Source organism: Struthio camelus, chromosome 3 (assembly GCF_040807025.1).
Source record: "Struthio camelus isolate bStrCam1 chromosome 3, bStrCam1.hap1, whole genome shotgun sequence".
Taxonomy (NCBI): Eukaryota; Metazoa; Chordata; class Aves; order Struthioniformes; family Struthionidae; genus Struthio; species Struthio camelus.
This window is the reverse complement of record NC_090944.1, coordinates 132,734,301-132,750,575: the sequence shown is the minus strand read 5'-3', so window position 1 is coordinate 132,750,575 and position 16,275 is coordinate 132,734,301. Positions and strand designations below refer to the sequence as shown.

At 38.1% G+C, this 16,275-nt stretch overlaps 1 protein-coding gene across 17 annotated transcripts in view; it reads left to right on the top strand.

Annotated features, from left to right (window-relative positions):
* Window positions 1-16,275, top strand: part of LOC138066889 (uncharacterized) — a 512,507-nt gene that overhangs the window by 116,523 nt on the left and 379,709 nt on the right. For all 17 annotated transcript variants that reach the window (XR_011140536.1, XR_011140535.1, XR_011140532.1 and 14 more), the window contains one exon: window positions 14,147-14,208. The gene's annotated coding sequence lies outside the window, so the exon portion shown is untranslated. The remainder of the gene's footprint in view (window positions 1-14,146; window positions 14,209-16,275) is intronic.

The window sequence follows — 16,275 nt, the reverse complement described above, 5'->3', positions numbered from 1 at the left end:
CTTCTCTTGCATTCTGACTGCTTCATGAGTTAAATAAGCCTTATTGAATGTTTTCCAAGAGCTGTAACGTGTGTGTGTGTATATATATATATATTTTTTTTTAAATCTTTATTACTGAGTGGAAGCTGCTGTAAAGATCTGAGTCACTCACTGTACTCCTGTGTTAACTAGAGGCTCTGGTTAGTGAAGATACAAGATTTACTTTCTCTACACAACTTGAATTTTATCTTCAAGACCTTATTTATGCAAAGGAGACTTGGGAATTCAACTTCTCAGCCACTTTTCTGCCAGCCATAATCAACTGCAGATGTTTTTAGAAAATTTGTGGCTTCTTTCTCCCCCCCCCCCGTTTTTTGTCCAGCTTAAGCAAATTAACTTCTCTTTGTTTCAGCTTCCTTCAACAAAATAACTGACTTCTCAAAAGTGTTTAGCTAAGAAAAACATCTCAAAAATTGCATCTGTTATACCTTTTACTTTCTCAACGTTTTCTGAGTATTTGATCTCTCTGTGACAGTGTGCTGCCCTTTGACTTTGAGCTCTTCTTCCCACATACAGCTTCCAATTTTTTATTGTCTTCTTTTTAGACACAAGTAGCTACAGTTCTGGCAGCTTTCTTTCCGATGTATTTTTCAGAACTTGGTTGCTTCATTCTCTTTCTTCCAAACTCTCTTGTTGCCATAGGATCTCGTAAAGATTTCCATCCTTATTTTCCAGAACTTCCATTGAAATTCCTGTTAGATAGCATGGATTTGGTCCATTTCTTTCCTTTTTCCTCCTGTTCATCTTCATGTCACCACGTAGTCATGCATGCGACATGGTGTGACCATTCTTTACTGTCGTACTTGCAGTTTGTGTTGAGACAAGTCATGATGTGCTGCTCTGTCTGTATCAGGCTACCTTTTGTGTGCGTCTTTGATAGCAGCAGGTTTGCCAGGCTCATTCAAACTCACTTAAAAAAAAAAAAAAAAAAGTAGATTGTGTGTAGAAGTTTTGTTTGTCTGTGCTTTTTTAATTCTTCAGATCAAGTTTGTGGTTTGCTTAAAAGAGGTTGTTAACAAGAGCTCTATTGCGCTTCTCTGGAGAAGCGTAGCTGTCCTGTTACACTATTTAGTGCCTGTACAACGTATTAATGGGTAAGTTAGGTTGAATTTTATTTAGGACGTGTTTCAGTGTTTCTTTATTTGTGGCAGGGACGTTATGGTGATAGAGTAGTAGGGAACTGAAGTTTCCAATTGCATGATATAGTTAACAGAGTGGCTTGCAGCAATTTTAAGTTCCTTGGTATTAGACACTTTTAAGGCTCATAGCCTGCAGCTGAAGTTCCTTGACTTGTCTGTCTTGCACACAGAAGTCAAGTACTTCGACAAATTAAAAACTGATGTTAATATTATGTCTATACTTTTATAGTGCATTCTTCTACAGAAAGCAGAATACCTATTAGCACACTTTGTATTGCCAAAACTAAAGAAATGAAGGAAAAGAGACAATTTTTACTAGTTCATAAATAAACTGATACTGCATAGCAAACCTTATTATTCCTGACCTAATCTGTTAAACAAATGAAAATAGGTGAGTCTCTCTCTCTCTCTCTCTCTCTCCCTTCTGCTCCTTCCTCTCTCCCTGCTCCTTTTTTTGTCTCATTTTAAAAATGGCATGATCTCAGGAGAGCATCTTTAGCTAAGAGAGTGCAAGTGCACAGAACGACAGTTACAAATAATTTTATACAACAGAAGGACAAATTGTGCTGATTGTCTGTATTTAAAAAAAAAAAAAGAGTGAAGGGGGAAAGAAAAGGAAGGAAGAAAGGAGAAGGAGAAAAAAAAAAGCCTGGCCTGAAAGACTACAGTAAATCACAAAAGTGATCTCAAGTGAACAGAGATAGATTTCTGGAATACGGTGTGCAATGAAACCACTGACCTCTTATACAAGGGTTCATGTCTTTTTCTACAGAAACAGATGGGTAATAGCATAATGCTGAAATCATGCTCTACATAATATGGACCTAGTGATTGCAGACCTGATTGCTTGCCATATGGTTGCTGAAGGGTTGAAGAGAAAATGGGATGATATGCAAACCCTTAAAAGCAACATTTTTATTGAATGGCCATTACATTAAAACCCAAACCCTGCAAATGAAGGAAAGAACTGTGGTGAATAATGATGAAATAACAAAACAATAAAAGAAGAAACACAATAGCACGTATTTGTTTTCAATATGCAAAATAACTTTTGGTCGTCGTTTTGCCTTGTGTTATGAGCATTTGGTGGAAAGTTGGTGGGACATTGCTGCCTGCAGGGCAGAAATAGAGTATTTTTGAGCATTGCAGTATTCACTAGGTCAGACAGAAAAAGAAAATAATCACTTGTCTCAAAGGAAAAGCTTCTGAGCGCAACACTAACTAAAATATGCTGCTTGCGTACATGAGCTACGATACTGAGAGGCCAGTGGAAAGCCTTTATGAGACCTACTTTGTCAAGACAGACTCCAACATCTTATTTACTCTCCCTCTTGAAAAAGTCATTTTTGTCACTAATTTTTTAATATGTCTTTGTTGTTGGCAAACAGTGATATATTTTTAATGATATCTGTCTGTAGGCGCCTTTACAGATAAAGGAAACGCAAACAGCTAATGCGTATGTCCTCACTTAATGTGTTTTATTTGTCCTGAAGAGGCTCCTTCACAGGAAAAAGATTATGCACGGTACTCAGCAGTGTGACTACAACTTTATGGCCACGCTTGCTTGCTGAGGAAAAGTATATGTGAAGGTGTGACACGGTGAGAATGACCGCAAATCTTTGGAACTGATGCAAGACTGAAACTGAGTCTGAAATCCTTGTTTCCTGGACTCTTATTTGATACCATTTGAATGGGAAGCCCCAGAATAGTCTCTCCGAGCTATTAATAGCTCAGTCTCTGTTTTGCCTTTGCAAACTGATACAGGAAGGATACCTGGTGAATGAAATCAATATAAATTCAAATCAAACTAGACAGTGTAAAATTTTGGTGTTGGATAACATGAGCCCCTGGACTCTGGCTGGACTTTGCCTAGAAGAGGCTCAGCCATGCATGATTACGTGGATGGCTGATGGAGCCGCTTAGCGTAGAGGGGATCTTACCAGCTTTTGAGTCAAAGGATGCCAGACAGATACTTCTGTTCATAATGTGAGATTAAAGTTCCCAGCCATGAGGTCTCCTTCATCTGTTAAGAGATGCTGCCTGTTCCGCAAGGTGCGTCCAGTCTTGGCTCTCTAGCACGCAGACCCCTTTAGAAAGGGATGGGTAAGCAGTTTACCCATTCGATTTAGCAAGTTCAAAGTTCTTTGCATCGTGGTGTGTGGATATACTGGCTGGTGTGTGCAGCGCAACAGATGCATCTCTCTGCATTTACCCTCCCTATACTGCGCTGCTTAAGAGCTTCCAAGATCAAGACAGTGGCAATATAGCTATCTCTGATTAATCACTACTAAATACAAACTTCCTTAGCTTGACAGGCTTGTCTGATGCATCCTATAAATCACAATTTGTTTGACCGCAGGAATGGAAAATATTTATTTGAACAATTATTTTTCAGAGAAGTCTTCCATGTACATGAACCTCAGGATCATCCTTAGAATTGTTAGACTTTTCATCAGCTGCCCAGCTCACTTTTATTTTATTTTGAGGCCTAAAGACATATGACAAGCAGCATATTCTAGTATTTAAGACATTTTAAGTGTGGCGAAACAGATTTTCATACGATGAGAAGAAATTTCCTCCAGCTTATAAAAGTGATTCTCATACTTCTTGACTAGTGACATGTCTGCTGTGTGGCAGCAATAAGTTTTGCATAACTTTTAAGAGCCCGTGCTGACCTACTTAACAGACATCCACTGCTACATAATGTATTTAGGTCAAGTATTGTGTTTGAGCTTATCATCAATCTTGTAATAGTCCAGCTCACTGTGAAAACCACAGGTACATGATTGATGCAAACTTTCTGTAGGGTAGAAAATATTCCTGTCATTTTCTTAAAGAGAAACCTATCATTGGGTTGCTATTATTTGTTGCTTGCTTTGGAGAAGCATCAAGGATTGTCTGTCGCGGCCCACCCCAGATAGTGCTGTTGCACCACTGGTTTGTCTCCCTCTGTTACCTGGTCCAAGGGATGTCCAAAATCATCTGTAAAATCTGTCTTTAAATAGTTCATTTGGGCTAATCAGTACATGTTTCACTTTAACATCTGTATTTTTACAGTGACAGCTTATTGACTCTTTATCACTTTAAAAATAACAGTGCTGGCTATTTTGCACCCTAGTATGTTGTATGCAACTATAGAAGAGGTCCCTTGCAAGTAGTAAATAGCTGGGAATCATCCTTTTATTAATGTTAGCATTTAAAATAAGCCTATTTTGCAATAGTTACAGTGCATGCAGTTAGGAAGAGCCTGTAGCTTTGCCTGGTGTGGCTGTGCAGCACCATAAAGTGGAAACCAAATCCCAACACACCCAGACACTCGGGTGGGACTGATATGGCTATGGGAAGAGTAACAGGGCTCCTGTCCCCATTCTTCAAGTTTGGGATGGAGAGTCTGGTTGTGGCGTACAACTGGTAGAGATTGGGCTAAGTAACACTCTTTCAAAAACAGTATTTTTCCTTTCTTTTGTTCCTGCAGTAGTTGCAGTTAGCGTTTCAGCCTACGATTTTAATAAAGTAAAGCCAGCGTACTTAGTCATCCATATGATATTAGCATAGTGCGCGTTGGTTTGTGTAGTAAATTGTTGTGAAGTTATATGACATCTTAATGCTCTGACAGGATGTGAAAGACAATAACACTGCTGAAAAGACCAGAAAAGGCCTTTAAAGCTACTGAATAATATATTAGCTTTTAATAGTGTATATGCAAGCAAAAGGGGATAATGTATAAAATCAACAAAATAATTAATTATCCCAGATGTTGTATATTTTATCCAGATCAGAACTATACATCCTCACACCATGGTGTGAACTGGTTTTGATCTGGTATTCGTTATCTCTAAAAGCTATAAATGCCTGCAGTCCAAGCTCCTATCTGCCCTCAGGGCTGCTGAAATGCCATCTTACTCATGTCGTCATGCTTATCACCACCTTGTGTTTTGAAAAAAGCCATTCTGGAAGAAACGGGCTGATCCTGTGTCCTAGTGGACTTGCAAGCCTCATCGCTAGTGGCCAAAGTGCCCAAATGCGGGGGACCTGTGATCAGCTTATGAAATGCGTAGGTAGGTGCCGGCATAAAAACGCCTCTGAAACAGATGTACGCTAGTGTGGATCTGAAAATCTATACTGCGCTTCTTAGCAATATATTACAATGTCTGAACTGGGAAGGAAGAGTTATTTAGCGGTGAAATATACGTGTTAAAAATTTGTACTCGAGTCCCAAGAGTTTGGCAGCTTCTATCCTTTGCTTGCTTTAAGTGCAGACCTTATCAGTTCATATGACAAATTAGCGTGTGCTATCTGCTTCCATATTGCAAACAGAGCTTCCATGACAATATTTGCTGCTTTATTTAAATACTTTGGGTGTGTGTGGCGGGAGGAGAGGGAGAGGTATAGTACCTTTTCCACAACACGAGAATACTGAGCCCATCTTCTTAGCTTTCTCACTTTGAGGGTCTTAAATCACACCTTGATGTTACTTTAGCATGGTTTAATTTGTATTGCATCTAGATTTTGGCTTTTTCTACAGATCTGATTTCCAGAGCCTCGGTTTGTAGTACTTAAGAATTACTTTGTAAAGATGAGAGTTAATTTAATAATAATTATTATTATTAATAATAATTTAATAATACTAATTTAATATTAATAATTTAATATAATTTAATAATTCTAGCTAAACTATAAGAAGTTAGGTATCATTAATGCTGGATTTGTATGATATGTAGACATTTGTATTTTGCACTACTTTGTAAATAATTAGAAGATTTTTGAAATTCAGAAGTGTGGGGAGGTAGTAGTTTCTGTAGTGTAATTTAATTTCAGTAAGAAGTTATGAGCTCTTTGCCCTGAGTTCGGCAATACCAGAATAAAAGTGAGTGGTTGGAGGTAAAATTCCATCTGTCAAGCACCAAGTCTGTGGGGAAAACTGGGAGGAGATTGTATGCAAAACAGAGACCCTGCTGTCTGCTTATCCATTAATTTATGTGTATGTGGGACAAGAGAGGTGCTCCTTACTTAGGATAACATAAATAACTATACCAAGATATGTTTTAGGGAAAATACAGAAGTACCACTTGAAATATGCAGTATTGTCCTGGGAAGTTCAGGAACGACGGAAGATGAACAGTCATTCTTTTCAATTCTCTAAATGCAAACAAATAAGCTGCTTGTTTTATGGGCATAGTTTTCTTTCCAAAGCTGATCCTGCAGCCAAATGTCAGGTACATATATTACCCTTTTCTTCTTCAACTGTACACAGATATTTAAAGGTAGGGGAGGGAAGAGGACCAGGATGGAAGAATATCATTGAAATATTATTCTAGAAAGATTGCTGAGTTTGTTATATTTTTGGGAAGGTACACAGAGGCTAAATACAGCGCTGGAAAACTTGTAGGGGTTGTTTCCTTAGTAGTGAGAGTTGATATTTGCTAGGTGCAAGTGCGTAGGGCCTGCTCTTGAGTTGATACAAAGTGAGGAGAGTTCTCCTGGGAACTTTTCCAGAATTTGGTCCTAGATTTTCAATTTTCTGTTACCAGGCATGCTTGGCTCCAAAATGCGTGTGTATGGATAGCAAGAAGGCTTTCTAACACAGAATAGGTGGGGGTATGTTTCATTTTGGTTTTGATTTTTATTATGGACTGTCTCCTTAATTAAATACATTTCCTAGAAAGTAAGAAGTACCTTCTAATCTTTTAACAGTCTTTTTCTTTTATATTTAATGAGTGAGCAACGTATTGATTGATCCCTTTCTCTAAACACTTGGAATCATTTGGAAACACTCATTGCCACACTGTTATTTATAGATTCACTCAATTTAAAAAAAAAAAAAAAAAAAAAAAGCTCCTTTTTCCTTGTAGGTATATGCATCATTTATAGCCTAGCTTCATTATAGTCTGTACTGTATAAATTCCTGTAGGAGAGAGGTTATGTAATGCTCTTATGTCATTACATTTACATGCATTAAACTCCTTACAGAATCATATTCACTGTAACAAAAGGTTCATTAGCAGGACAAAAATGCTTAACTTGGAAACTACTAGAAGAAGTGAGACACACTTTCAGGCTGATATTGTTGATACGCAATTAGGTATTATGTGCGGAGCTTAACTGGGATTAGCTAATCCCAAATGACAAGTATAAATGTGATGGAAGTAGTTCACTCAAATCTCTTTTTGTAGTTATCGTCATTAAATCTAGAGTGTATATAAGGGCAACTCACTGAAGTTAATAGAGTAATGCCATTTACACCACATGGGAGCTGTATGTATAGAGTAGCACTTCCTTTGCAGACTTCAAATGTAGAAATAAGTTATTTCTTGCATACGTAAACAAGGTGCACTTAGTTTGGAAGGAATTCATGGCCTTAACTCTGTTATGCATTTAAATATATTCTTTATTCTTCCACCTCCTATCCGCAGTTGGTAAAACATACTTGAGGGTGCTTATACGTGGCCACGTTGCTTTGCAGAGTGTTATAGTTCTGCCTGCACTAACTTTGGAACCTGATCACTTTATTTTTGTTGAAATGGCAGTTAAATAGGAAGAATATATCAAGAGTTAAACCTTATTACTGGAGAGCAATAAAATGCCTCAAGCCTGGAATACTGTCTAGAAGATCAGATTTTTTGGTTTTTGGTTATGTTGGCACTTTAAAGAAATATGTTTATTTAACAAATAGAAATTCTCTGTATTGGTATCCTACAGTGATAAATTGCATTCTGGTTAAACTGTCTTTGTTCTAATTTTATCACCCAACAATGGACTCTGACTATCCATATGGAAGTCAACTGAAGGTGAAAAAAATAATAGTGCTAAGGGGAAAATCTGTCTTAACCCTGCTCTAGGACTTCAACGGGATGAACACTGAACACTTTTTGAAGTCTGAAAACACTTAATTATATTTGTAAGCACCTTTCCACTGGATCCTAAGAAGGAATGATCAGATACAGATGTGGTAGAAATATTACAGAGAAACATATACGACTGTAGTTTCTGAGGAGGTGAAAAGCACATCCAGTTCATCCAGTTTCATGAAAAACTGGAAATAGGGATGCTTACAAGTCTGACTGCTTACCTAAATGTAGATGTTATGTCTGTTTGTAACCTGAAAAGTCTTCTGTACAAGTGATGGTCCTTAATAAGGCCAACCTGGAAAACAATATGATACATGTGTCCAGTTAGCCGTAAAGTAGGGAGGAAATGAATTTTTTCTAACATAATTCACAAAAATTTGGTGGTAGTTCAGTTTTGCAGATGGTTTACCAGGTTGACTTATTAGAATGATAAGGAAGGACAAAAGCCTATTTGGCAGAACAGGAGCTCTGTCACCATTTGTGCTCGAGAGTCTTACTTTTACTTCTGCTCCTGTTCTTGAGCATGGAATAGTCTCTGGACGGACAGCTGCTTCTGGTTTCAGTTACAGGGAGCACTTCATGTTGGTTGGTAAGGTGTCTGCAACTTGTATTGTCATGGCTAAAAAATAGGTACATGCTTGCCACCCTGGCAATTTCTGTAAAATAAGCAGAGAAGAGAAGTCTTGAAGGGTGAAGTGTGATGTCTCCAGCTAATTTCCAGCCTGGCCAGTGTGACTACAAACTTACAGAAGAACAGGAAAGCAAAGTGCCTTCCTTTATAGGAAAAGATCAAGCAAACCTGATCTACAATAAAAGCGGTATGTTGTAATTTGTGTTTTGATCCAAGGCTGTGTTTGTCACACCTTAATAAATCAGTGTGGAATTCCCCAGGAAAGAAGAGATCTTTCTCTAACAGAGTCTGTACTGTGCTTGTAAATGGTTTCAGCCATCATCTGGTTGTATCCTGTATTTACTTGCATTCTTAAGTATCCTCTTTGAGATTAGTTTGTGGAAGGAGGGTGTTTGTATAAATTTGATCTTCTGTTATCAATACTGTTTTGAGACATCTACTATCAGTGGTTGCTTTTGAAAAATAAGGAGTAGGATTTAAAAAAAAAAAAAAGTACACAGCAAACCTTAGTACTTTAGTTCTGTGGAGCTGATTAAAAGTGCTATCTTTGTAAATAAAATGAAACAATATTTGCAGTCTGCGTAACACTGCGGAAAGAAACGTCCATAAAGCTTAGGTTCCGTGTTCGCTCGCTCCTTCCTCCCATTCTTAACTCTGTTCTCTTGTTCTTCTAGTGAAGTTTCAGTATTGTTAAGTTAATGATGTATTTCTGTAGGGTAGATAGAGGCTCTACAACATAGTTTGCAAAACTGTGTACTTTAAGAAATACAGACAGTAAAAAAAGGTTGGGTGAGGAAGTACAGTTTACAAAGTGTGGCATTCAAATTCTATCTTTCTTGCTCAAACAGATGCATTTCTATTTTCTGGTTTCAAGCACCTATTTGCTTTTCTAGATTCAGTATTTGCACACATTGCTGAGGTTCAGGCTTGAAAATTGGACCCATAATTAGGAGCCCCATTTTGGGGGGGGGCGGGGGGGGAAGGCCTATTACATTGTGGGAAAGGAAAGAGCTGTCTTCAAAGGTATATAAATTAATTCTTTTTATTAGAGGAACAGAGGAAGAAAATATGAAAATCAAATACATTCAAATATATTTAAAAAGACTGTGATAAAAGGCTAACGGAGTTACATAAAAGAGGTAGGAGAAACTTCAGAAGTACATAAGATACAAGCTTTTTACTTACAGCTTTCAGTCTCTGTATTGATATCTCAGGCCATGTTGTGTGGTGGTGTGTTCAGTCTCGAGCAGCCCGGAGGGCTGAAAGAGGAGCAGAAACAAGTAGCCGTGACTGCACGCACCGTAAGGCAAACCAGCGTTTTCCTCTCGGGGAAAACCCTCTTTTAGACAGCAAGGGGAGTGTGACGCATAGGAAGATTAGCAGAGCCGGAGGTGTGGATGCGAAGAGGTTGTCTGTGCCATCCTTTCTCTTGACGAGTTTATGGATCCTGCAAGTTGGTGGAAGCTGTACCCATTGAGGAGAGCTTTGTATTTTCATTCACAGTATGGGCAGCAAAGGGGTACGTTTGCAGACTTCCTCAGCAAATGTAAGAAACCAAGTCGATTTTTGATTTCATCTATATTTGCCCTCACACCCAGAAAAGCTTAACGTGCAAGACGGCTGAAATTCAGTACACTAAGTATCTTCAGCGAAAAAACTTCCTTGGAGTTGAATTTATTACTGGATAACACCTTAAATAGGTTTACTGTTCAGTTTTCTTCTAGCAGTTTTTCCCTGCTTGTTCTGTTTTTCCCTCCACTGCTTGTTTTCCTGTTGAGAACAGAAGCAGCAATTGGAAAAAAGCCTTTAAGAAGGTTTTTTCTTTTTTAAAAAAAAAATCTTATAGGCTTAAGGAAAAACAAAGAAGAGTTCTTCATTTTAAAAGTTTTAATAACTTATTCCAATAATTAAAAATAAAATTAAGTATGCTTAAGCTTTTCCATTAAAATTATCCTTTTGAAGAAAGGATATTTTTCTTTCAAAATTTTGAATGGGGGAAAAATTCAGGATTGTCGGGCAAAGCTTTTTTTTTTTTTTTAAGGCACAAGTTTAAAGTGCTCTGCTTAAAAACAGCAGATATCTTTGAAGTATATGTGTGTGTGTGGCTTTTTTTTTTTTTTTTAACTTGACAAGAGGGTTTGCTCATGACAACAGTCTTTTCATCACTCAAATAAAACATTGAAATCAAAAATCTCAGTATTTGCGGTCTTTGGATGCAGATCCCTGAAGTATTGTTACAGCAGAATCTGAGATTATTATAACTTTTTAAATTGCGAAGCTTGTGGGTCTAATCCCGAGCAGCCCTGGGGCTGGAACCACTCGTGGCACGGTGCAGACAGGACTCAGGGGCACTCTGAAACGGTCTCTCGCAGGGCTGTCCCGCTGGCAGCGAAGCTGCCCTGCTTCTGCAAAACGCCGTTTGTTGATCTGCTGTTTCCAGCTTGCAGCCAACTCTTTGAATGGGCATTTTCAGGATGGGGAATCTATTTTTCATCAAACCTTTAACTTGAGAAGTCCTTTGAGTTAGAAGCCAGAAGCGGGCTCATGGATGCTCTTCTGATGAACGTCGTAGCAGTGAAATGCGGTGATTTAGCACCGCGAGAACGGGTCTGACGAGGCGCGTCAGCACTGCTCGCGTGGACTAGAGAGTCGTCTGGCCTTCGGGCTGGGGTTCGCAGGGTGCGCTACCTCCTTGTAAGGCGGGTTATAGCTGTCCGTTACTGTCATCCACATTACAGAAGTGGAGAGGGTTTTATACTATACCTCCTACTTTCTCATCTTATTGAATTAGTGGGGTTTTTTTGAGCGCATATCTGCATGTTAACAGTGTAATGTTTTTTCACGGCGGGAGAGTAATTTCCTAATTCCTGCCAAACGTTCTTCACTCTAGTTATAAAAGAAACACAGTGGATTTTAGGTTTTTGTTTTTAGATGCCCTGTAAACCTTATATTCAAGATCTTTACTTTCCTAATTCATAGCATTATCTTCTTCTGAATATCTCTGCAAACCCTGATCACAAAACCTGTAGAGAATGTTTTCTGTAGAATTGAAATTTAGCAGAAAAAAAGGTACAGCCATTAAAAATAAATCCTGATATTGGTGCAGAGTATGGTTGTATTTTTTTTAATGATTCTAAATTTATGTTTAAATACATTATTTTACATGTATTATAATCTAAACTTCAGAGGATACATGCTTTGTATATGATGTAATGATCACAAATGGCATAGGCATCCAGCCAAGATGAATCAGCTGTGGGACCTCAAGATGGAAGACTTCCTTAGAGAGTGGCATATTTAGACTTCTACGATGCATATTTCAGGAGGATAAGAATGTCTTAAAACTCTTGAAGAAATAGACTAAAAACAGGAGGAGAGGGGAAACAAGGCATGAAATCCCCACTGAAGATGGTAGGAGTTTTGTTACACAGTTCAGTGGGTTTAGAATTTTTTTATTCTTTTATTTATTTATTTTTAAAGGATAAAGGTGAGCCGTTTAATTTTTACCCAAAGCATTCATTGCACTGCTTCCGTCCTTCACAAATTTAGATTCACAAGGGTGTAAACCAAAGGGAGAATTGTAAGAAAATTTTGTTTCAAGTAAGAAAATAGCTTAATACAGCTTTCACATCTTACTCTGTTGTTCTTCTCAATTGCAAAAGTGATTTTGCTGGAGTTATGATGTATAACACTTTGTAGGGAGGGGGAAATCAATGAGAAACCAGGGCATTTCGAAAAAGCCTTGGAAGGCTTGTGAAGCAAACTACTAAAACTACCCAAATGAATTTGCAACACAGCATATTCATCGCTGCTGATTACGCTTAAAGGAGAGTATAAAAAAAAAAAATTCACCACTGTATGGATTCTTACCGGTGAGAAAGTAAACCTTGGATTTGATCATTTTTCTATCACAGTTGCACCCAGACAGATGACCCTGAGTATCTGCTTTTTGTTTTGCACTATTTATTTCAGAAATACAAGAAAACAAAGAAGTGCATTAAGATCTAGAATTGCAGAACAGGGAAATGAAATCAGTTTGTCACACAAGGTTTTTTTTTTTTATTGACATCTTTAGTTTGTTTTGATGTCTGTAATTAAATTGCTAATTATGTGGTTCTGTTGCAGTGGTCATGCTTTTATTACATAATTGCTACAAGTTTTGCTCTCACCACGAACAATATTTGTTTAACCTTAGTGCATGCTAGTGGCATACTTCAGTAATGTAAAAGCTTAGAAATAGAGTTATTGACTGTTACGATTAACTAAATCGGAAGGGTTCAAAGTTCTTCACCATAAATTAAATATGTTGTGTGGCAAAGGATCAAAGATAATTAAAGGATGAAGTAATTGCAGTCATTAAATAATAAATATTTTTTCAATACCAATTGAAGAAAATAAAAAATAGTCAGGAAAACTGGCAGCTTCTTCAGGGTGGGAGGGGGGAGAAAAAAGTTTAGCCTAGGGTAATAAGAGATTTCTGATGATTCGTACCTTGATCCTTTATGCTTTTTTTTCCTTAAAAAGCATTTGATTAGGTGAGACACAATTCAGTCACCTTCCCTTTTATTTTTTTCCCCTTTGAGTGTAGGCATAATTTTTGTCAGTATGTTTCAATGTATTCATTAATTTTTCTCATTTGTTTATTTTATGCAAACCATAAGAGACATTTTTTCCTCAGTGAAGATTGCCTCTTTATTTTATTTTGAAATATTTGTATATTTATTTCATTAAATGAGATAATGCTTTTTCTTATTAACATAATTTCCAGTACATTAAACATATTTCTCCACAGACAGAAGAGAGGAATCAGATTAAATGACAGTTAAATCACTTGCAGCAATTTCAACTGTTAAAAGAAATAAGTGTCTCTGTTTTCTTTGTGATCACGAGATGTGCTGTAAAGGGAAATGAAATACTAAAGAAAGGAGGGAAAACATAAAGAAATAATGACTGACTTATTGCAGTAATACCACTGAGAGAAGAAAAATTCACTACAAATAAAAGGAAAAATAATATAGTGGTTTTGAAAGTTACCAACATTCATTTCTTATTGATGAGATCAGTGCAAGTCTAATACTAAGTAAACTGCAGGAAAAAAAAAAAAATCAATGCGCTAAACTGTGGATGGTGAAAGAAGAAATAAATATTTTGCATTAGGAGGGCTATTACTCTAAATACCTTTAATTTTTAAATAATTTTTCATCATATTTAGGGAAGGGGAAAGACAAAGGAAGGGTTTGTTTATTTTAGTTTATTTTTTTTATTGATAAACTAACTATGCACGTCCACTAATGAATCTGCCAAGCTGGTTAGGGTCCCCCAAATGCCCGTGTGTCCTTACTGCAGATCTGTTGTGTTTTTTTGAGCAGGCACAGGGCTCCGTAAAGGGGGAGTTTATCGTGTTGTTAACTCTTATTATGAGATGCTCCAGTATTATAATAATAAATGTATTTGTCTTAATTATATCTTATTATTATTTTAATTTCCAGGCTCTGAAACAGCTGCTTTGAAGAGATCTTTCAAATGAATGACTAGGCTGTGAATTGCTAAGGTAACGTTCACATTATTGTTCTGCCCCCAGTCAAGGTTTCCTCTGTGCTTTTAGCATAATAAACCAATTATTTTTCACCTGAGTTTTATGTGCCTGATCTTGTAGTCCTGAGTAAGGACTAATCCTCTTTTTTCCATGTTTTTTCTTTCTCACTTTCTCTTCGATGTGCTCCATAACTTAAAGCCTTTCTGCTCCTACCCCCCACCCCCACTCCATGTCAAATACAGTGGTTTTCTGCTTTAAGAGGACAATGAAGAGGGACTCTCAGGATGGAAACGGAGTAGAAACCAAGTGTGGATGGCGAGGAGAGGGCACATTTAGCTCACTGCTGTATAACAGAATATATGAGTTAACCCAAAAATTCTGAGTAAATTCTTTTTTGCTTTTAGATGACTAACGAGGGAAAGCAATGTCACTGTGGCACAGCATCCTCCCTGGTGTAGAACAGAGCAGGAGAAGTTAGGTGAAAATGGCAAGGTTGTTTTCTGGAGCTAAAGGGTGGACTCTGTCTTCCTGCTTTGTACACTTGCCTCCTGCAGCTGCAGAGGGCACTCTGCAGACATCAGGGTTGTTATAGAAGGCTTTTGCATGCTGGGGTTGGTGTTCCCCCTGTTTCCCTCTGATGTTATGTTTGTCATGCGCAGAGGAGCTGTCTGGGATTGGAGGTAGTGATGGGATTCAGCCTTTGAGAAGATTCTGGGAAATTACAGTTCTGCAAAACTTAATTAAGGAATAAAAGCAGAGGAATTCGTCGTCATCTTCTGTGGGCGTTGACCCCAGTGGGGATTGCTACCACCATGATCACTTCCTGTGTTGCTATGTAGGTGTTTTAGTTTAGCTTCTCACAAACGCTCTCAAGTTTACGGTGGGCAGGGACTGAAGGTCACTGCAAGTCCTGCAGGAAGATCAGTAAGTGTAAGGAAGCTTTGCAAAGTAGCAATAGCTAGTAAGTGAAAATAAAAGTGTACAAACGTATCTAGTGATGGTGCTTATACTTGCCACCTTTGTTACCACGTTTTCAGAGGACATAACAATCATTAAGTGTTTACTCTGCCCTTGTGAGCTAGGGCAGTAACGTTATCCCTCTTGCACGCGCAGGGAACTGAAACACTGACACTCCAAGCACCTTACTCCAGCTCATGTGGAAAGGCTGCAAAAGATCTGTTTGCTAGGTTCTCTGGCAGGCCCTTGATTCATTTCCTTGACTTTAGGTGCTCATCTGAGGTGCCTAAGTTAGATCAGTTGTATGGGGCTTCCTCTGCAGTCTGCAAAGAGAGATAAGGATCTCTAGAGGAAGCTTCTGCTCTTTAGGCATTTGCTATCTTTCCCGACTGGTTTGTGAGGCCATGAAGAACGGCCATGCGCCTCTCGCAAAGTGCTTTAAGACACCAGTATCTCTCTGCTCTAGACCTTCGCTAAGGACACCGTGGTGTTCAGCAGCACCAAAGAATAGAAAATATCTGCCTGTGAAGAAGGAGAGTGAAGTTAACTTCTGAAGAACCTTTGCAAAGTGGCATGTGTGACCATAATTTATATTAGTGGGGGCATGGCAGTTAAGGCAGAAATGAAAACAAAGAAACAAAATAGTCCCTTGATGAGACATGAGGCTAAGTGAAGAGATTTCCTCCCTTGGATTTTGTTGGTATGGAGTCACCCTCTCAGTGGACTTGAAGCTCTTACCACTCTGAAAAACTGTCCTTTGTGGTCTAGTAGAGATGTAGTGGCAGGACAATGCATGCCTTATCAGTGCCCGTCTCTCTCGGACTTGTTTAACTTAGGCTGTAACCCTGCAAAATACTTGTACTCTATTTATACATGTCCCTCCAAAATAAAAAGAACTAATATGTAACAGTCAATGGCAGGTTTGAGACTTCAGAATACAAAAGAAATGTGCATATGTAAGCATGAGTTAACTGTTTCTAAAGTAACTGATTTTTGTAAAGGAAGTAGGTGATGAGAAAAATTTCAGTTTCAGAATTTGAGAAGTTTATATTTTGCGTATTCCAGAATGAGGCCACTTTTCTTGTTGCATAGCAAGAAACTGAATCACTCTTTGACCAAGGGGGC